The sequence below is a fragment of the Rhagoletis zephyria genome, unplaced genomic scaffold, assembly GCF_001687245.7.
Source record: "Rhagoletis zephyria isolate East Lansing unplaced genomic scaffold, Rhagoletis_zephyria_1.1 Rzeph_scaffold_01626, whole genome shotgun sequence".
NCBI lineage: Eukaryota > Metazoa > Arthropoda > Insecta > Diptera > Tephritidae > Rhagoletis > Rhagoletis zephyria.
This window is the reverse complement of record NW_016158710.1, coordinates 21,872-44,211: the sequence shown is the minus strand read 5'-3', so window position 1 is coordinate 44,211 and position 22,340 is coordinate 21,872. Positions and strand designations below refer to the sequence as shown.

Genomic DNA, 22,340 nt, shown 5'->3' with positions numbered 1-22,340 from the left:
TGCCAACTCTGNTGTAAGAAGAAAGTGCTTGTTTTGTGATGGCCATGTCTAATTCGCTATAAGAGAAAGAAGTTAGAAGGGAATGATTATAAGGATTTGGCACAGACAAGGTTGTGTTGTGTGGACCAATGGGGCCCGTTAATGAGTCTGCCAACTCTGAAATACATTCATGTGACATTGGACTTGGTCTTGGTATTCCTATTCCACGAAAGATTTCCCAAATTTTTTGGTTAATGAAGCGTTTTGATATGTCTTTAGGAATGAAGTTTTCTGCATTCTTAGACCTGCGTGTAGGGTTTAAGTTTATTTCAGTTATTATGCCACAGTGATTACTACCTAATGTTTCATTTACTGTTTTCCACGTACAGGTTATAGCCAAGCTTGGGGAACATATTGTTAAATCAATTGCGCTTGGGTTAGCGCACCCGGAAAATGAGTTAGATCCATCATTAAGTAGAACAAGGNGAAAATCAGTTAGATCCATCATTAAGTAGAACAAGGTCGTTATTTTCTATAAAATCTAGCAGTGTTCTACCCTTGTTATCACTTGAGGCGCAGCCCCAGCAAACATGGTGTGCATTTAAACCTCCGCAAATAAAAGTTTTTGACTGAGCGTTCAAACGAGCAATAATGCTACTTAAGTGACCCTCAGAGAAGCGCTCTAAAGGCGGAATGTAAATCGATACGACGTTGATTAGCCCGTACAGAGAATTTAATTCGCAGCCAACAACTTCGATTCGGCTATTAGAAGATTCGACGTATAGCGTTTTGAATTCGTTGTCGTTGTGCAGTAAAATCGCCACACATCCTCCAAATGTGGAAGTGGGACGATCCTTTCGTATCATATTGTAGTTTGAAATTTGAAATGAATCCTGAGGCTTTAAAAAAGTTTCAGAAATACAAGCAGTTGAAATTTTGTTGTAATTTAAGTATTGAGATAATTGTTGTTTTTTAGATCTGATACTATTGGCGTTAAGTTGAAAAATTTTCATCATCTATGTATTCATTGGATATACTAGGTTTTACTTTAGAAAGAGATTGAGTAGATTGTTGAAAAGCGTCAAAGTCATAATTAGTGAATGCACCGGCGTTCGGTGCAGCATTTAGTACAGCTGAAGCTGCGGGCACATCTGGCATTGCCAAAGGTTTTTTTTGCATGTGACATATTGGTAGTGTCATCTAAGTTGTTTCCATTAGGAGGTTGAATCTGTGTAACAGATGTAGTAAATTTTGTTTTTATCTTCTTCGTGTTATTGGTTCTATTGACCTTTGGATTAATCATTGCATTAACCATTGGATTATACGTAGTCACTCGAGGTTTTTTAGTTGGAATGGGCGGAAAGTCAGCCGAATTAAAGTTGAATGTATCAAAGACATTGAGAGATTTTTTAATGGCTTCTCGTTTTTTTTTGCGGTTCATGGGCTTTAGCTTTCTCCAGTTTTAGCTTACTCAGAGATTGTCTTTTATCGCAAGATCGATCGGTAGCGTCATGAAACTTGTGACAGTTAACGCACATAGGCATTGCGGAGCATACGTCTTCATGCTCTTTACCACACTTGGAACATACTTTCCGTGGGCGATTGCATACTTTCTCAGTATGATTAAATCGCCAGCATTTGCGGCATTGAATCAATGGTTCGACATATGACTTGACAGGGAAAATCACTCTATCTACCACATGTGAAGGAAGGATATTTCCAGTGAATGAGACTGTCAACTCTAAGAGACCTGTCGGTGGGATTTGTTTTAGTGAAGCGTCGTACTTCACCAATTTGAATGCCATCAGGGATGGGCCCATATTCGGGAAATTGTTTAATTTCTAGGTTTTCAAATATATATTTCTCAGTGAAATCATTGTCAGCCGGAATAGCAATGACGCCTTTTACCTCGCACCTTTCTGCGGGAATGTAAGTCAAGTAATTTTCGCGTAGCGAAATATTTTTAGCAATGGCGTTTGCCGTGGAACGCCAGTTAGTAACAATTTTAATATTTTTCTTATTGACGAAAAAGATGTCAATGTCCTCAAAGGAGCCATGTAGGAACTTGCCGAGCTTCACAAGAGGCAACTGTGAGTTGCCCTTGAAAGCCTGAATGAAGACCACGTATTCAATTGCGTCAGGTGTATATTGTTTAATTCGCGGACTAACCCCTTTTTCGGGTGGCCCTTCGTCGGGATTGCGATTATCCAACATTGGGTAAACCATATTGATCGCAAAAAATCGCACAAATCTCACTTCTTTTTTAGAAATCGCAAAAATAAAGACACTTTAATCAGAAACACGTGTGTATCGCACCAATGCATGTAAAATCGATATGGCGATATATCGGGCTGAACAATATCGATATCGGAAAAATCGATGTTGAAAATCCTGCTCCCAATTAGGAGGGTTCGATATTTTAGAAAGTATCGATATCATGAATCGATTTAATTCATTGCATGTAAAATCGATATGGCGATATATCGGGCTGAACAATATCGATATCGGAAAAATCGATGTTGAAAATCCTACTCTCAATTGAATAGCATATTAGACCTGCTTCTCAACTCAACTAATTGTGTTATTTCCATCTTGTATATTTACTGAGGATTAAAACGACATGCCGGTCGACTCAAGCGGTTTATCAAACTTAAGAGCTAAATAAATCACACAAGCTGTTCATTAAACCTACTTTAGTATTTTTCCATACACTTCTTTGTAGATGAAAAATAACACCCCTATTCTGCAATTCTATCGTATTCGGATTTTGCTACGAATCGTAGAAATAGTATGCTGCAATCCGAATCTTATTTTCGAATTTTCGAAATTCGTAACAATGGCATGCCTAAAAACGAACGAGTAAGCTTTTTTGCGTAAGTTTGTACGAAAACAATTCTGTGTCGGAGGCGAAATAAAAGATGTAAATCGATGTGTGTTTGCAAGAAATATTGGCGGTGTTCATTTAAACAGATAAATTTGCCTTTCGCATATACGTATATTTTTATCCACTGCTTTATATAAGCGAGCAAAAAAGAATATTTGTTGCCCCTTATCGAGAAACTTGGGTCCGGTTTAGTTAATGTACAACGATTTTCCGTTGTTGTGTCCAAAGGCATAACCCGAATCCAAAAACTTTAACATACACGTGTAATCAAAGGATTCACATTTTATTTTAAGATAAATGTTTCAAATTTCTTACCACTAGCTAATTAATAAACTCGGTTTGCACTATACACTTTTTTGCAAATTTCGACGGGGGTTCTGCGCAAAAATACTGTGGATGGCAGTCTTCCCCGCAACACAGAAAGGAGAATTCTACTTAGTAAGTGTTATAATCCCTAAACGCGGCCGAAGGCAGAAGCAAGCGCAACAGCTGGGGGACCTAGCAAAGTGAATGTTTTCAATGGCTTGGAAGAAGCTGTTATTGCATTAACTGGATTGAGAACCAGAGCTTCAGGCATAGGAGGAGTTCTGGCTTATGGTTCAACAATTCAACCAGAAGCTGACATAGATGCGCCCATGGTTACTATGCCCGACAGCTCCGCATACCTTTGTGAATCCATTGCCATAGCGCCCGCTTACTCTGCTGCTATAATTGCAAAAACATCAGAATTCAAAATTTTCCTCAAAATATGTAAAATTAACCAATTTTACAATAAACAAGTACATGGTGATTGTTTTTTTAATTCCCTTCCACTTTGTTTTCCTTCATTCAGCTATCTTCGAAAAACAACTGATAGCTGGCAATGCTGCACATGTTTCCGCAAGGGTTGCAGCATGTGGATTTTTCGTTTTTCGTAGCGTAGCCACGAATTACGAATTACGAAAATTCGGGTTCTCGAATAAGGGGGTAAATTTCAACTTAAATATCGATATTGCGGGTAAAGTATCGATGTCTTCGATATATCGACCTTGGAATATCGATTCCAAAAATCGATTGTCGTGCGATGAAATATCTATATTCAGAAAAATCGATACGATATCGAACATTCCTACTCCCAATTGAATAGAATATTAGACCTGCTAATCAACTGAACTAATTAAGTTATGCCGGTCGACTCAGGCGGTTTATCAAACTTAAGAGCTGTTGATTAAACCTACTTTAGTATTTTTCCATACACTTCTTTGTAGATGAAAAATAAATTTCAACTTAAATATCGATACTGCGGGTAAAGTATCGATGTCTTCGATATATCGACCTTGGAAATCGATTCAAAAAATCGATTATCGTGCGATGAAATATCGATATTCAGAAAAATCTATACGATATCGAACATCCCTAAGTGCAGGGCATAGAGAAGCAGCGCATTTGAAGCAGTGGTGTAATTTTACTCGGCATAGAGCGCATAATTTCCCAGAATCAGCTGTTCAGTGTAATCAGTTAGTCTGTTCCAGTACTCCAGCATTTAGTTAGGAAAACATAACTGAAGAATGCTTATTCATAGCTTAAACGAAGTCACTACTAAGGTTAGTTGCTGCTTTTTGTCATAATTTTCAATGAAATGGCGGCAACTAAATTTATAATTGACTTTGTTTCGAATATAAATATGCCCCAATGTATGTACAAGAACGACTTCTCAGTAATTCCTGTATATCTGATGGGTACTGGAACAGACTAATGAGAGCAATGAGAGTGGCATCTCTCTTTGAAAATGTCACATAGCGAAAAGTCAAAATTCTCCAGACTTAAGGGACACTCAAACAGACGCGGTATTGGAAGTGCGGTACAAGGCGGTACATAGTATAGTTATGTACTGCCTTGTACCGCACTTGCAATACCGCGTCTGTTTGAGTGCCCCTTTATGCAGCGTTTTTGCTGCATTTAAAATGCAACATTTAGCACTTTCGAACATATGTTTTCGAAAAGCGTTCATTCTATCGCATTTAGCAAATGCACATTTACGCGAGTTCGAAATCGTATGATTTTGACAAACAGTCGTGTTCCAGTCGCTTATTCACATCCGTATCTATTACGGTCAATTCTCACGCAGAAGATAATGTGCAAAAACCATACTGAAAAGGAAAAATAAATTTTAAACCAAAAATTCAATACAAAAATTTTAATTGTTTTAACCATGACCGACCATTTGTTTATGTATATATTCATTTGTCGGTGCTGTCAATTAAAATTTCCTCACTTAATTAGGAAACAAAACAAACAGAGTTGATCATAAATTGATCCAGATTTCTATCAGCATCACATCGATGTTGAATTTGCTTAACTTTTCTTTATCCAAATAATGTAAAATAATAAATGAAATTTCGATCGCCGATCACTGAAACGCAGCTAGCCACTGTATACTCGAAAAAGCAAAGTTGCCACTTTTTCTCATCAAGCCATGTTCGAATCGTGGAAATTTTGGAAGATCACAGAGTTGCTTTTAGCATTTAGATTATTGATGCAAAAATGGAGTTGCATTTAGTTGCATTTAGGTGACGACGAATTTTGTATGGATAAATGTACATTTAGGGCCGGTTACTCAATGTCTGGTTAACACTAATCTCCGTTTAAACATCATTATCGACGTGTTCGGCTCCATGCATATAACATGGAGTGGGTAACGTCGACAACGATGTTTTACCGGAGATTAGTGTTAACCAGACATTGAGTAACCGGCCCTTAGAGTAGCATTTAGAGCTAAATGCGCTAAATGTGATTTTACGCGTAAACAAAAACAGCCCATTAGCTGCCATGCCCTGTCATGCGCTGCGTAGGATAATCGCTTGTATGCAAAGCTAATTAAACAGATTCGATATGTGGCAGTACTCATGTCATGCTCTGCAGCACAATGCAAGTATAACCAGCGCTTTACTGACGATGACGATATTCAACATAGGGCGGAATATTCATCAATTACATAAATAGAAAAAATTTAAAATGCGAAACTATTGCCTGAAGTGAAAGGGTGATAATAACTTAACCAACGGCTTGTGAAATGGACCATTTTAAAAAGAATTGGACCAATGGACCAAACGAAAAGAAATTGACCAAATTTGGTCCATTTGGATCAAAACGGCAACCGTGATTGTCTCTTCTTATAGATTCAAGTTCTTTGCAAAGAGATGTCTATAGATTCTTTGTCTTCTTTTGATTCAAGTGTCTATATAGATTCACGTTCTTTGGTTCCAACAGCAGTAAAGCCTGCTATACAGTTCAATGCGAGCGTGAGCGTGAGCTTTTTATTTTGACCAATATCTTCGTTATTACTTAACTTTTTGCAATAGTTTATGCATCAAAAGATAGAGAAGTAAAATATCTTTCAGAATTATAGAATAAAAACTAATTTAAAATGCATAATATGTTTTTTTTTTCAAACTCACACTCAACTGTGTGCGTACGCAAGGTATTCGCATGTGAACGGCAAGTTTTGACAAATGTGTGTAAGCGTCCATAAGAATACAAATTGAATTCTTTGCCTTTGCGAACGTTCACGCTCACGCTCCCATTGAACTGTATAGCAAGCTTTACAGAATTTAGTCAGAACTTACAGGAAATCGTTCCTATTGACATAAAACCTGTAAGCGGGAACTCTTTTGAAGAGTAACTGAGCAACTGTTCCTAGTCAGAAGTTACAGGATTAATAGGCCCGTCAGAATGGGTACTTGTACGTCAATAACGGAAAAATATGGGAAGGAAGTGGCGTACGTAACGTAGAGATACCCCACAATGAAGGTGTTGCGTCTGTAAACAAAAATCAGCTGTTCCTTATGGCCGCGTACTTGGGGTTTACACAAGTCAATTTTGCAGATACAATAGCAAAACATTCACACTTTTTTTACTAATATATTCACACTTCTCTTGATGTCTTTGTCACTGTCTCTGGCTTTTCGAAGACTTTACCCAAACAATGAGACAATTAGTACATATTCTCAATTGTCTTGTCTTGTATAAACGCAAGGCTATACATCTGTCAGCAGTTACCACGTTTATAAGATGCTTCAATTCGTTCTAAGTTAAACCATGTTATATGGACACACACATGTAAACACATTCTCTAATCGAATTGAAACTTTTAACCGTGCCACCATAAATCACATTTTGAATGCGAGTTAAGAGTTGTTGAATCGTGTTAAGAGTGCATATAAACACGGAATTTTTCCACACGGTTGTTTCATGCAACTCTGTATAAAGTAATCCATTTAAATAGTTCTTGAAATTACATTTATGCTAAGCTTTGTTATAAAATTACAAGGCTGTTTGAGTCTTTAATTGTTATTTTTCAATGTTCATTATTTTCAAGAATTTACACATGTATTAACAGGGTTGCATCGGGATAAACTCTGTTTGAAAATGTGTTCGATCGATTCATATCTTGTGATGCATATAAACACTTGCATTTCAAGCGAGCTAATTCAAAACCGACTTGATGCCATATAAACAAGGTAAGTGACGGACCTACGTGCGTCAAAAATTTAGTGTTGGCCAACGTTCGTTGGGTCCGTCGACGCGGGGGTTGCCAATCTGACGCTTCTATGCAAACACATACAGTCTACTCAACTGTCAGTTTCATGCTTGAGCGGGACGTACGCAAAGTACCCATTCTGACGGGGCCATTAGCTCGGAATTTTTTTCCCTGCAAGTTCATGAAAAGTGTCAAACGATCAGCTGATTTGCATGTGCAAACAAAAACAGAAAGCGGTGCAAGCAAAGAACCTTATATTTGTAAAAAAAATGGAAGTATACATCGAAATATTTGAATATGTATAGATTTTAATAATTAGTTAGTGATATTTCAGCCAAATCAGTGTTGTACAGGAAATTGTGCTTTTTGCGTTCCCGTGAACTTCTGCATCTGTTCCCCTCTTACTCTCACTTGGGACAGTTAAATTAAAGGTTGACAGTTCCACAGGTTTTAGTCCGAAGTTCAAAGGAACAGACTAACAATTTGTATGAAGCATCCATGAACGAAAGACACAAGATCACACGAGAAGAAAAGAAAGAAAAAAGTTATTTTCTAGCTGTTGAAATCTTGACGCCATCTTTGTTGTAAGAAGTAAACAACGACGAGAACGAAGAAAACCGCGTAGTTGTTGAACGCATGAATAATCATTTTTATTACGCAAATTATTCTATAAATCATGTCGTTGTGTTAAATTATTCTTTATCTTATGTGTACACACGTTGTCACAGGCGAAAATGAAGAAAATTGCAGTAAAAAGCCACCGCCAAATTGTAAACAACGAACAAATGTAAACAAACGGCTAATGTCAAAGTCGCCCAACTTTTTTCGTAAATGCGATTATAACGGGCTACTAAGAAGAAGGCGAGATCTTGTATTTTTGGTCATGAATTTTGGTAGGAAAAACTTATGTGTGGCAACACTGGTTGCGTCCCTCTCCCTCTTTTTGGACATCGTCGTCAGAACGTTAGACCCCTTTCAGACACGTCAAGTCTTGAAAGCAATTTTTTTCGCATTCTCTTTTGTGTTTTCTATTTGCTTCCACATTCAACAATTACAGGTTGTAGCAATCGTACAAAAACAACTTTTACCGTTGGTATGAACTCCTTGTGTCATCAACGTCTTCTTTGTTTATTCATATTCGTGTGCTGTTCCTATGACCCTTATGCCGAAAAATCCATCCAACAGCACTGCAACTCATAAATCAAAAACAGAAAACAACATACAAGTTAACAAATTTTAACCAAAGAAAATACATAAATAAAAATAAACTTCAAAATTACTTAAAAACATCAACCAGTGAAATGAATTTTTTTATTTTTCCTTACACACGCTCATTTTTAATTTTACTCTCCCGAAAACGACTTTTGTAGGTTTGACGTCAAAATGGCTTCGACCTGTTTTTATTGTACCATGATGTGTACACACGTTGTCACAAGCGAAAATGAAGAAAATTGCAGTACAAAGCCACCACCAAATTGTAAGCAACGAACAAATGTAAACAAACGGCTAATGTCAAAATCGCCGTACTTTTTCCCTAAATGCGATTATAACGGGCTACTCTTCTTCTCGCGTGATCTTGTATTTTTGGTTCATGGTAATACGGTTGACAAACGGGATAGATTATTTACATAAACACTTTATTTGCTTTGACTCATGCATTTTCCTCTTTAAAATGCGCATAAGCAGCCGAAAAAATACACGAAATTTTTGCGAATTAACTCGGATCCGGTAAAAATTAACTGGTAAAAACGGCCAGCTGTTGTCTTTTGTACAAGTAAGCAAACAAAGCAGGCGGGTTTCGCGCCCGCGGTAGCCGGGTGGTGAGAGTTGTGGGCTACAAGCCAGTAGCTCCCAGGTTCGATCCTCGGTTGGAGCGATTGCGATTTTTTTTTAATTATTTATTTTGTATTTTTTTATTTTATTTGATTTATAAATTTAATTTTACTTTATTTTATTTTCATTTGCTTTATTTTATATCACATTTTTTTATTTTACTATTAGTTAATTTAAATTTTTAGGGTTGAATTTGATTAAAAAGTCAACAACTAACTGAAAGCAACGTAAAAAAAAATTTTGAACTTTTACAAAAAAGAATGAAAACGAAATAAATGAAAATACTAGCCCTGGGACTAGGGACACGATATCGAACCGAAAGTATCGATATGGTACTCATTTAAAGTATCGCTATAAAAATATCGGGTACCCATTAATATCGGAATAAAAAGACTCGATATTCCAAATATCGATACCAAAAACCAAACAATTTATCTGATAGCGTTTTCTTTTCTCTGCCTTGTGTTAGCGCTGTCACATTTTCATGTTCTTTTCTCAGCCCTTTCACAAGGTGTCGTGTTCTTTTCTCAGCAGGTTGCGCTCTGATCCGGCGAAAGTGCTGCCTTTTCTGCCCTCAAATAAACGCGAGTGTGAGAGTTGCACGGTTCATTTTTAATTTACGCTTGTAAAATTACAATTATTTTCCGTATCAGAAATAAGTATTTGCTTTAAAACTACTAAAGACTTACAGGCCATGTGAATAATTCAGCTTTATTAAGTTCTATAAATAAATTGTGATGGAGTAGTATATTTGCTGTTTCATTCTCATATAAAGAACGCAACATTTTCTCAGGTTTCAGGGCAACGCAAAGCAAGAGTTCCCATATAAAAGGGCAGAACTTTTTTTGAGAAAAGAAAACGCTAGGAATATAGGTCTCGCATTAGAGATGGGCACGGGCCCGCGAGTACGGGCCGGAATATTTGCTGTCAGCACGAACTCATGCGGGCCTGGGCGTTCAGTAAAATTTCATAACAGCACGAAAAAGCCCGTTGCTAATACTAAAAATTTAGATGAGCTTTTGTTTTTATACAAAAAAAAAAAAAGTACATATTTAAAACTCTTTTGATAAGAGAAAAGCAAAAAAAGAAATATTTGGAAACCGATAGAAAATATATGATACTTAGTAGTTTTGTTTACATACATATCTGTATATAAAATACCTTCCACTTTTTCTACTTCCTAGAAAATATATTATAAAAATCTTTGATGTGAAATATTGATTCGCTTAAGTAAATATACATATGGACATAAACACAAAATTAAAAATATGTACATACGTATACATACAATAAAAGTTGGCCCTTTATTTCCGGGCTGGGGCGTGTCCCGTCGTGCCGGGCCGGGCCTGAAAATTTAGGCCCGTGCCCATCTCTATCTCGCATATAGGCCGCTGGGGTGTAGTGGTTAGAGGTGCGCAAACCTTGAAAATGAAAAGCAGCTTCCCATAAAGTACAATCGCCGTTCAGAGTCGACATAAAACTGTAGGCACCTCCTTTGTGCCACAACATTAAGGCCCACGCGACAAATCGGAGAAGAAGTTCGGCCAAACACTAACATATTGTGTAAGCGCCGGACTTTATTATTATTACAACACGTAGAGATTGAGGTGTTGACTTAAACACCGAGGCCGCGGGTTCAAATCTCACCACATGCAATCCTAACCATAGTACAAATTTCTGCACTTTAAAGCCCAATTTATATCGGGAAGAATTGTTACAGGCCAACCTTATATGCGTGCGTAAAAAGCTAACTCAAATTCCAAGATTTGTCTTGCGTGATATTTCGATTTGATGTTTATGCTCAATTGGCATTTTGGCGCGAATATGAATTAAAATTTTTCTCGGCAAACTTCTGTAATTTTGACAGAAATGCAACTCTGAGAAATCACGCACGCAAATTGAGTTGGGATTATCAAATGAGAAAAACTTGCGTGCGTGCGTAGAAAAACTCTCGCCGGTAATATTAGGTTGTGCTTTTAATACCATTATCCTTCACTGAGAAAAAAAAAGCGCGTTGGAAGAATAACAACTTTTTATTTGATTACCGTGTGAAAATGTTCGTATTTAAATCAAGTGAAAGGTCTTAACAAAATGGATTTTTCCATTATACATACACTACGTGCATATTTCACTACACGGATGGCGTTTTGCACGTCTCGGATGCTTTTTCATATGTAATTTAGAAAGTATATGTATACAAAGCATGCACAGCGGTGACAACACATACATATGTCTATGGTATGACATAATGCACTAATCGCGCGCTGTGATGTTGATTCAAACTCAACATTTGAAAACACCTTTACATGTATGGCTGTAGCTGAGTGTGCAAAGACGCTTGATACAATTGGTTGCGGCCAAGAGGGTCCGGGTTCAATTACCATCAGACGGAAAACAAAATTAATTTTTTTGTCTTCTTAATTACGAAAAAGCATCAGCGCACTTCACAACCACATATTTTATAACGTATATACTCAAATTTAAAACGAGTTGGGTTGGTGCTCTTTCATATGCGTATTTTTTCAATTTAGCACGTTTTTTTTAATTCTAAAATTTTTTTCCCTTAGTGTTGGAATGTGAGTTTATTAGCGTTTTCTTTTCTCGAAAAAAGGCTGCACCTTTTCTGCCTTGAGTTAGCGCTGTCAAATTTTCATGTTCTTTTCTCAGTCCTTTCACAAGGCGTCGTGTTCTTTTCTCAGCAGGTTGCGCTCTGATCCGGCAAAAGTGCTGCCTTGTCAGCCCTCAAATAAACGTGAGTGTGAGAGTTGCACGGTTGATTTTTAATTTACGCTTGTAAAATTACAATTATTTTCCGTATCAGAAATAAGTATTTGCTTTAAAACTACTAAAGACTTACAGGCCATGTGAATAATTCAGCTTTATTAAGTTCTATAAATAAATTGTGATGGAGTAGTATAATTTCTGTTTCATTCTCATATAAACATGACATTTTCTGAGGTTTCAGGGCAACGCAAAGTAAGAGTTCCCACATAAAAGCAGCACTTTTTTTGAGAAAAGAAAACGCTATATGACATTCGATACGATACTAGGGTTCTGGTACTCGATTCCAAAAAATATCGTTTTAAAACTATCGAGTAGAAAATATCGGTATCGAATGCCGAAAGTATCGATTTGGTATCGTATCGTATCGAAGTTCGTGTCCCTACCTGGGACTCGAACCCACGTCCTTGCGGCTCGTTTATCCGTATTAATGCCGTCTGTAAAATTATTATGCGCATATGTGTGCCAGAATATATGCATAAGCTTTGCCGCCTGTCACATTAGAATGTGTATGGGGTGTGAGAAATTCACTTTGTATGGGAGGTGCCACGCCCCGTTTTTCAATAACTCCCAGTTTTTCCATGAGTTTGGCGTTGATATTATATATCTCTATACTAAGTTGCAGCACTCTAGGATGAATACTTCCAGAGATATGTTGTGTGAAAAGTTCAGTTTGTATGGGAGGTGCCACGCCCCCTTGATATATCGAAATTATTTTTCTTCTATTATCATCCCTGGATAGTCTGGAGTAAATGTCCAAGATTTCAAAAATATAGGTACAGCTGTTCTCGAGGTTTTCGAACAGAAAAAACGAAAAAAACGGCTTTCAAAATATATATTAGTATAGAAAACAAATGAAATGCATCTCTTAATTAAATCTATCCTATGGAAAAATGTTTATAATATAATAATAATAACTTTTGAAATAATTGCAAACGTAAAAATTTGTTTTCTTCCATTTCTCAACATAAATAAATAAAAAACTAGAGATTTTTAAAAAAATCGCCACAGAAAGATCGACGCGAAATTTAATTATCTTTTTTTTGAAAAAAAAAAACTTCAAATCGGTTCATATTTGGGCTCTCAAAATTCACTTGTGACCAGCAACCTTTTTTGCCCCACTGTGCGTCGGTGAGTAGCGCTCTGCTGGCTCTGGTGAACGTCGCTATGCCGGCGGCGGTAGGTAGCGCTCTTATTGGCACTCTTGGCGTCGCTCTGCTGACGGTGGGTGTCGCCACCAAATTTCTGTTGGGGTATTTAATAGACTTTGTTTGCATGAAAAATTTTATTGTAGGGATGCCGATTCAAATTAATTAGAATCAATGTGTCTTGCTCGACGGTCGAATTTATTCTGTTTTCTATAAATTCAAATATTTTCGTACAAGCGACGTTAAGATTCTTGTACTCGTGTGTCCAGCATTGCTGTTTCGCTTAGTAAGCAAAATTTTATAATTTTTCCTGACTGTTTAAATCTTATATTTTTCTTCGTTTTGCTTAATTTTTCTATCAAACAAAAGCAAAAAGAAGAAATGAAGTTTCATGAACTATGTGGCAGTTTGAATCTACATTGTAGTCTCTTATGATCTTGTAAACTAAAGGAACATAAAGAACTTTCCATTCCGACCGCTTAACACCTGAAACAACGAAATTTGATTTCCCGTTTTAGTGTGTCTTGTTTGAGCGCATGGCGCATGGTTCCCACCAAAAAGCTGTCTACTCTTCAAACCCCACCCGATTTCGATTATTCTCTTTTTTCAAAAGGCTCGTTAGATAATAATTTTACTGTTAGGAGATGCTGTCGCTTTTTTGAATAGTCTTAAAAAAATATAACAAATTCAGTCCAAACTAAAGGTCTAAAGGTCGATTCCTGGTACCAGCAATGGCAAACTACCGAATGTAATTCTGGCATGATTGAAAGTGCTGCCACATATTTTGTTAGTACACATATGCTCTCTCGCTTATGATTGTCATTGTGCCGTGATTTCGTTTCCATTTTTGTAAAGTTGCTAACAAAACTTACGATTGCTATGAATTTTGACCTCCTTTTTTTAAGATTTTCAGATTTGGTGTCTTCAAATCATAAACAAAAGCACCAAGCACTAAACTAAACAATTGTCGCGTTTTGAATAAAGAAAAACACTAAATTTAGTGCAAAAAGAACATGTTGGCAACAGTGGCTGTGGCGAAAGTTGATCGTAGCCGAACTTGGTGGTCCCTACTTCTGAGTGGCGATGTGTTGTGCTGTAATTGGCCAACTCACAAGCAATCCCTCCATTCAGTCGTAACTCTCACTTCGGTCTATGGCTCTTACCTCTCAGTGGCGATGTCTCGTGGTGTAGTTATCCAACTCACGAGCAATCACTCCCTTCAGCTGTAGCTGTTCAGCCGCGACCACAGGTCCGTCCTGACCAGCGTTGCTGCTTTGGTATTTTTTACCAAAATTGGTATTTTTTTTATTTTTAGAACGAGTTTGGTAATTTGGTATTTTTTTCAATTTGGTAATTTTTTCAACGTAAGTATTTTCTTTTAAGGTTTTAATACTAACTTATTACTTATAAAAATGTCTAACTTTGAACCTTCTTACAATTGCAAAAAACAAAAAATTTAAGAGAGCCAAAAATTGAAAAGGCTCTTTAATGTAACAATTTGCCTTGACAACTTAGAACTTTAAGTATGAATTCACAATATAGCAATTTAAGGAAACCACCAATTTTTCCCAATATGACGGCTCGATCACAGCCCCTACAGTTCCACAAATCAGGGTTTTGGATCATGTTTACCTGCCGGAACCAATGGTGAAAGAAAGTAATTTTACAGGACTAAGAGCGTGTGTGAATCGGTAACAAAGTTCGCGTCGAGTAAATTTTTGACAACTATGAGGTGAATAAAATTTCAGTAGCTTATGAGGCTAGTGAAATTTTTGACAAATGCATAGACAATCGCAAATATTGTTGATGTGTGTAATATTTCGTTAAATAAAAGCTTAAATAGATGAATTGCAATCAACGATGGTAGATGTTTTCTTAAAATATTCATTTCACTTCAATTTGTAATATTTTATTCCAAATAAATCTGCGGTTATCAAAAATTTACTGCTGTCAAAAAATATTTCATTTCACACAGCAGATTGGCAAAACTGTCTCACCATAGTAAAAATATTATTCAACAGCTTTCCCCATAGAACTTTGTTACCGATTCACACACGCCCTAATTAAAATGTTGCGATTAAATACGAATGTGACTCATTTATAAAATTGTAAAAGTAAATCTTATCTATCGCTTAACGATACATTTGCTGGTTTCTTGTTTTAGTTTTAAGTTATGTAAAATACTTTATGTAAAAGATTGTATGTTACAGCCCATTTCCACCAAACGCTTAATTACAGTTAAGAGTTTAGATAATTTTAACAAGAGGTGATCTGCAAGGTTTATTTATTCGTTTTTGTCATTTCCCTTTCATTTACTTGTACTTAATATGAGCAACTACCTCCTTCGAGTTGTAATCTGCTTTTTTCCAATAGGCATAAACTGCAGTGGAAATGAACTATTAAGCACCTTTTAAATGTTTGTAAACCTCTGAGCGATTTTTTTGTTCTATGTTTTAAAAATATTTGTGAATTGTTATAGTCGGAAGAATCCTGCCATAGACGGTCCCAAACCCGGTTTGGTAAAAGAGGAGGGGCGGCACAACGGGCAGCTTGAGGATGACGAGAAGAATTCTCTCGATGAAACCCGTTGTACCCGTTCCCAAACTAAGGTTGGTTGAATGGTGCTGGGAACTGAAACATGGGCATCGCAAGCGCATTTCCTGTGTGATACCGGGCGCCCCCACATCGTAACCAGCCTTACTATCACAAGGGAGCACTGGGGTGGCGGACAGAAACCTTCTTCCCACTTCAAAAAAAAAACGTATGGATGAAATAATTAACGAAAACAAAAACAACATCACGGAGTCAGAGGAACTTTCTTTACTCCGTTCACCCACTACGTCTGAGAATGACCTTGAGTAGAGAATTAATGCCTCACTAAGGTTGAACTCACCTGGTTCTACCTCCATTTATGCGCCAGGTGATCAGGGACTCGAGCCAATCACGGAGGGTGATAGCCAGTGTTGCCAGAACTTTTTGGGCCGACCGGCTAGATTAGCAAAAAAAAGCGGCTAAAAACGGCTAAAATGTTTTAGTGAAAATTCACATGCTTTATTTAAATAAATCGCAAGAAACGAAAGACTAGTTAACACCATTAATTTATATCGAGTGTATATTCTTCATCATTAAATGAATCACTATTGTATATATCACCTGAATTCATTAATTTTAAGAGATCGTCATCTACAGTAAAATTATGGCAGCATTTTTCTTCACGTTTTAAACCGTATCTTATATATAAAATAGCGTTTAACGTTTTAACGCACATTGGATTTCTTTGCTTAGTTTTTATTATATTAATTGAACTAAATATTCGCTCTACTTCTGCATTACTTATAGGCAAAACAAGAAAACTAAAAACTAGGTTGGAAAGGTCAGCAAAAGGGTTTTCTCCTAGGGCATTTCGAAATTGATAAACTTCGGCCCAAAATTTTACAGTTGAGTCTAAATTACTCCAGGTTTGTAACGTTAACCGTTGCCATTGCATCTCTATGGATGTTATTTCGTCGGCATTATATTTGTGTTTTTGTTGCTGTAGTTGAACAAATACTTTTGATTTAATTACTTTTAATGCATTTCCAACCGAAAAAAGTCAATTTTTTTAGTGTGGCAATATTTGTAGGGAGGCGTTGGCGTAATTCCTTTATTAAAGTGATAATAAAATAGCGACCATTTTCTCGAATTATTTTCTCGGCTTCGTGGTCAAAAGCGTTTGTGCTTACTTGTGTTTTTAAATACTCTTCAAAACTGTGATAAAACTGAGGAAATGGAGCAAGGTATGGTTCCAACGGGGAGCATATAGGATCAAATGTGTCCGCGCTAATAACCACTAGGGAGCATAGATGCGAAAGTAAAACATTGAGTTCATTAAAAATCTTCATTGGGTCTGCATTATTGCTTTCGAACAACTTGTTTACTTTTTGCACCTGAAAATTAGGCAAATAGTAAAATCGGCTAAAAACGGCTAACTTTTTTTTACAAACCGGCTAACAAATCGGCTGCCGGCTAGATCGAATTTTCTCCGGCTAGTTGCTATCAAAACCGGCTAAATCTAGCCGGAAAACGGCTAAAATGGCAACGCTGGTGATAGCCAGGATCCCGGCACTTAGGCGTCTACGAACACTAGTGCCGAAGGAACAGAGGAAAACCGGAAGAAGTTCGAGTACTTCACCGGAGGCCAGAAGCGCAGAATACGTGCTTTGATCACGGACGGCATTGAACCTACCAAAACTAAGGAGATGGAGGGAGTGCGCTACAAGAAAGTCAAGGAGCAAAGGGCCAACGACGCGACAAAAGGGGGACCTAGCTCCTCGAAGCGAAGCAGGGCACCAGCTACTCGCCCAGCGGCCTTCGACAGACAGCCAAGAAGGCTAAGGCCTCTCATACAACCACTGCTTCAGTGGAAGCAGTTGCGAATCCGGGCGTTCACGATAATAAACCCGGCATGCCTAAGCAGGTGTCCTACAGAGACATCACGGCGGCATGCAAGGTAGCTATTACGCATGCCAAACACCCGGATACCAAGCTTAGCGAGGAAGAAATCTCGCTGATAAAGAGAAGTCTGCTGGCAGAGATGGACAAAGCCAAAAACTCACCGCGAGTCTTGGATTCATCAGCAGTGTGGTGCGCGACGGTTGGCTTTCGCTCACTTGCCGTAACAAGGAGACAAGAGATTGCTCGTTGCTGTGACAGCTGGCCTAAAGCCGTTCCCAGACGCAGATCTGAAGGTGTCACAAAGCAATGATATTCCCGAGACCTCTATCTGCGTTGCTTACGTGCCACCTGAGGAATTTTACCGGCGGACCATCTCATGAAGCACCTAGCCACGAAAACCGTGGGCATAAACTTTGCGGGCTGCGCTTTCTAAAGTCTCAAGGATGAGAAAGGGAGAGAGACGGTAACTTTCTCCGTGGACGAGAAGTCAAAGGAGAGGATTGCGGCGCAGGGTGGAAGAATCTTCCTCAACTTTGGCCAGATCTCCCTAAGCATAAAGGGGGACGGGGCGACAGCAAGTCACCTAGCGCATAAAGACAGCCAAGGAGCAGCAGCCCAGGCATCTCGCAAGACCCACTGCATGGAAGTCCATGGTGCTCCGTCCCGGGACCGTGCAGCACTGGTTGGGCAAGGCGATAGCGCTGATCAGGCTGGCGTTAGTGGCGAGAGCGCGAAACCCCCCGCAGTTTCCTCTACCCTGGAGGTGTCTCAACCACCAAAGGCAGGCAGAGGCAACACCACCCATGCCCGCTTTACTAAACTGGAGGCGACACGTACACCCAAGGCAGGCAAAGGCAACACTTCCCATGCCCGCCCTACCAACACTGGTAAGGATCCACACTCGACTCGCCGCTTAAATGGGACGAAGCTCCCGAAGTGGATGAGGAAGAGAAACCAGCCGGACGACTCGAAGAACTAATATGGTAATAAGATGTATCCAAATAAACTTACAACATGCAAAGGCGGCTTGAGCGGTCTTGGCACAGACGTTTTATGAGGATCACCTAAACATCGCCTTTATCCAGGAGCCGTGCATATATGGGAACCAGATAGAGGGACTACCAGGTAAGCTATTCTATGACTCCTCCAACGTAGGATGGCCTAATCATATCAACGCCTTTCTTATTCCAGAATTTACCATAAGATCGGACCAGATCGCAGTGAAGGTGAGCCTATCTCTCGGAGAAAACACGCAAGAGCTAGTCATTTGCTCAGCGTACCTCCCCGGCGACTCCAGAGATTACGAGTTTCCGCCACTACAGGGACTAGTGGACTATTGTGGCAGACATAAACTGCAACTCGTCAATATGGGGCAGCAATAACATAAATCAAAAAGGTGAGTACATACTTACTTGAATTTATTAGCTTAAATAGGTTAGAAATTTTAAGCGTAGGTAACTCCCCCCACTTTTAGGAACAGCATACGAGAAGAGGTTCTAGATCTCACTCTATCCACTCTTTTTATCAGTAATTTCGTAAAATATGGAAAGTGTCCAGAGAAATTTCTTTATCAGATCACATGCACATCCGTTTTGAAATTGAACCACATTACCAACTGCTACCACCGACAGAAGACCAAGAACCACAGACTGGGATATATACGATACATTTCTGCAGGACGGTCTGAAAAGGTGCAAGCGAAAGGTAAATTACTTAGTCGATCTTGAACTTAGCTGCTCAGATCTGACATCAGCCATTGTGAATTCCTACCATGAATCCTGTCCAGAAGGCACTAGGCTTAACAACAGACAGACTCCATGGTGGAATAACAAATTGGCCAAACTTAGGGCAAAAACCCGGAAGCTCTTTAACAGAGCTAAACGAACCGGTGAATGGAAAACGTATAAAATTGCCCTCACCGAGTACAATAAAGAGATTAGATGTGCTAAGAGGAACTCATGGACTCTTTCTGTACAGGGATCAAGGATCTTACGGGAAGTGCAAGAATCCACAAAGTCCTCGCCGTAAGACGCACACTAATGAGTAAGAGCTCCTGAAAAGACCCAAGGATCCTTCACGAATAGCTGCATGAAATCCCTTAACTTGCTAGCCGAGGTGCATTTTCCTGACTGTTTGCCACTGAGCACAACCAGAACAATCCACACGCAGACTGGGATAAAACGCACCTGCGCAGAGGATTGGAGAATCACCAAAGGCCTGTTCGACGAAGATGGAATAAGATGGGCTATATCTACCTCAGCGCATTTCACAGCACCTGGAGCAGATGGCATTTTCCCAGCTCATCTTCAAAAGGGACTTCCCCGGTTACTACCATTAGTCTTACGTCCTTCGTGCTAAAAACAATGGAAAGCATCGTAGACAGGCATATCAGGGATAGTTTCCTTATCAGCAACCCTTTGCACAGACACCAATATGCCTATCTTCCAGGAAGATCTACTATCCACGCTCTTCAGAATCTAACAAGGAAAATTGAAAAGTCCCTGGAGGACAAAGAGGTGGCAGGGGTTTGTTTCTTGGATGTGGAGGGCACTTTCGACAACACGGAACACTCTCTAATAGACAATTGCGTCCGGCGCAGAGGGGTTGATCAAACCACATGTCGCCGGATAGCAAACGTCCTGAAATCCAGAACCATTACATCCACTCTAGGACAGGAAAGGGTCAGTTTCTTAGCTACGAAAGGTTACACGCAGGGGGGAGTGATCTCTTCCTCTCTCTCTTTGCTATGGTCCATCGTAGTAGATCATATATGTAACACTTCTATATTGCTAGTATATTCAAGGTACATTCGCCAACATCAGAGTGCCGAAATATTGAAAAAAGAAAGAGAGATCCGATAAGAGAATGTACTCAAAATGACAATTTTACTTCTCAAAATTCAGGGGCGGTTTCACAATTTTTCATTTAAAAACAACTCTTATGAAAAATTAAATTTATAATAAAATTTTTGTAAATCTATGAGAAGCGCTGCGGCCGTTGGTGGTGGCAGAGGATAAAAATACCAGTTAGAGAAGGACTTGGCATCAGTTGGCATTTCCAATTGGCATCAATCAGCATAGAAGGGAATCGAATAACATGCTTTATTGGATTCGACCAACATATAAAATAACACACCGCTTTATGTGTAAATAAGATTTGTCTTTGTTAGGAAAAGATCTTCTATCTTCCAATTTTTCAGATTTCCAAATAAGGAGGAGCATCGGAAAAATTTGTCATACCGAGTCCTAACCCTTAAAATAATGTATATATATATTATTTTTAAATTACTTTTTGATGCAGGTGCTCTTAGAGGCATTTATGCATAAATTTTGAAAAAAGTTGTCTTACTTCATTTTCGCGGCTAGGGCTCGATATACATTTCCGCGTGAAGGAAACATGAGACCGTCAAATTTGTGTTTGTTTGTTGAATTCCCTGAACCGGCCCTGTTATGATATGGCACTTCATCTATGTAGTAGTTTACAAATATACACGTATACTTCTACAATCACAAAAAATTTCATAGGCTGTCTTTCTTTGATTTGGAATGGAAAACTCATTGCGATCATATTGTACTAGCAATATAGAAGTATTACATATATGTAGTAGATGAACTACTCTGCCTTCTTAGCGAAAAAGGCTTCGACGTTCAGGGCTATGCGGATGACATTGTCATCCCAATCAGAGGTAGGTTCGAAGATACCATCTCCAACCTCCTATAGAATGCTCTGAACATAGTCGCCATTTGGTGTAGTAAATATGGGTTAAACGTTAACCCGAAGAAGACTAGCATAGTCATTTTCTCCAGGAAAAGTATAAGGGACAAATCAGTAGAACCTTTCCTTCAAGGTGAAAAGATACACTTCTCCAAAGAAGTCAAATATCTAGGAGTTATACTTGATGACAAGCTCTCATGGAATCCACATCTAGATAAAACTATTCAAAAGACCAGTGCCTCTATCTAGACCTGCCGGAAACTTATGGGATGGTACTGGGGCATCTGACCTAAACTGGCGACGTGGATGTATGAAGCTGTTTCCATGCTATGCTGCACCCATCTGGTGGAAGAAGGCGGAAGTGAAGTCCACACAGGCTAAGCAGCCCTACAGAGACTGGCCTTCATGGGTATCACTGGCGGAATGAGAACAACACCAACGGCGGCTCTCGAGGTGCTTCTTGACCTGCCTCCCCTACAAATTGTAATCAAGAAAGAGGGTCTGATGTTTACAGCAAGGCTCATCTCAGGGGACAGTGTAGAGGACAAGAAGTATNTGCGGCCAACGGCCGCGCAGAAAGAAGTTCTGCGCAAAAATACTTCCGTTCCCCTTTCCCGGCAACACAGAAAGGAGAATTCTTCTTAGTAAGGGTTATAATCCCTAAACGCGGCCGAAGGCCGCCTACGCAGAAAGCAGTTCTGCGAAAAAATACTTCCGGTCAACTTTTCCGGCAACACAGAACGGAGAATTCTACTTAGTAAGGGTTATAATCCGTAAGCGCGGCCGAAGGCCGCCTACGCAGAAAGAAGTTCTGCGCAAAAATACTTCCGCCCTTCGTTTCCGGCAACACAGAAAGGAGAGTTCTACTTAGTAAGGGTTGTTAACCCTAAGCGCGGCCGAAGGCCGCCTACGCAGAAAGCAGTTCTGCGAAAAAATACTTCCGGTCAACTTTTCCGGCAACACAGAAAGGAGAATTCTACTTAGTAAGGGTTATAATCCCTAAGCGCGGCCGAAGGCCGCCTACGCAGAAAGAAGTTCTGCGCAAAAA

General features: G+C 39.0%; 1 long non-coding RNA gene across 1 annotated transcript in view; it reads right to left on the bottom strand.

Moving 5' to 3' along the window:
* Positions 1–13,989: 13,989 nt before the first annotated feature.
* Positions 13,990–22,340, bottom strand: part of LOC108364662 (uncharacterized) — a 14,707-nt gene continuing 6,356 nt past the window's right edge. Inside the window, exon 3 of the long non-coding RNA XR_001847789.1 lies at positions 13,990–14,002. This is a non-coding gene — a long non-coding RNA (uncharacterized LOC108364662). The remainder of the gene's footprint in view (positions 14,003–22,340) is intronic.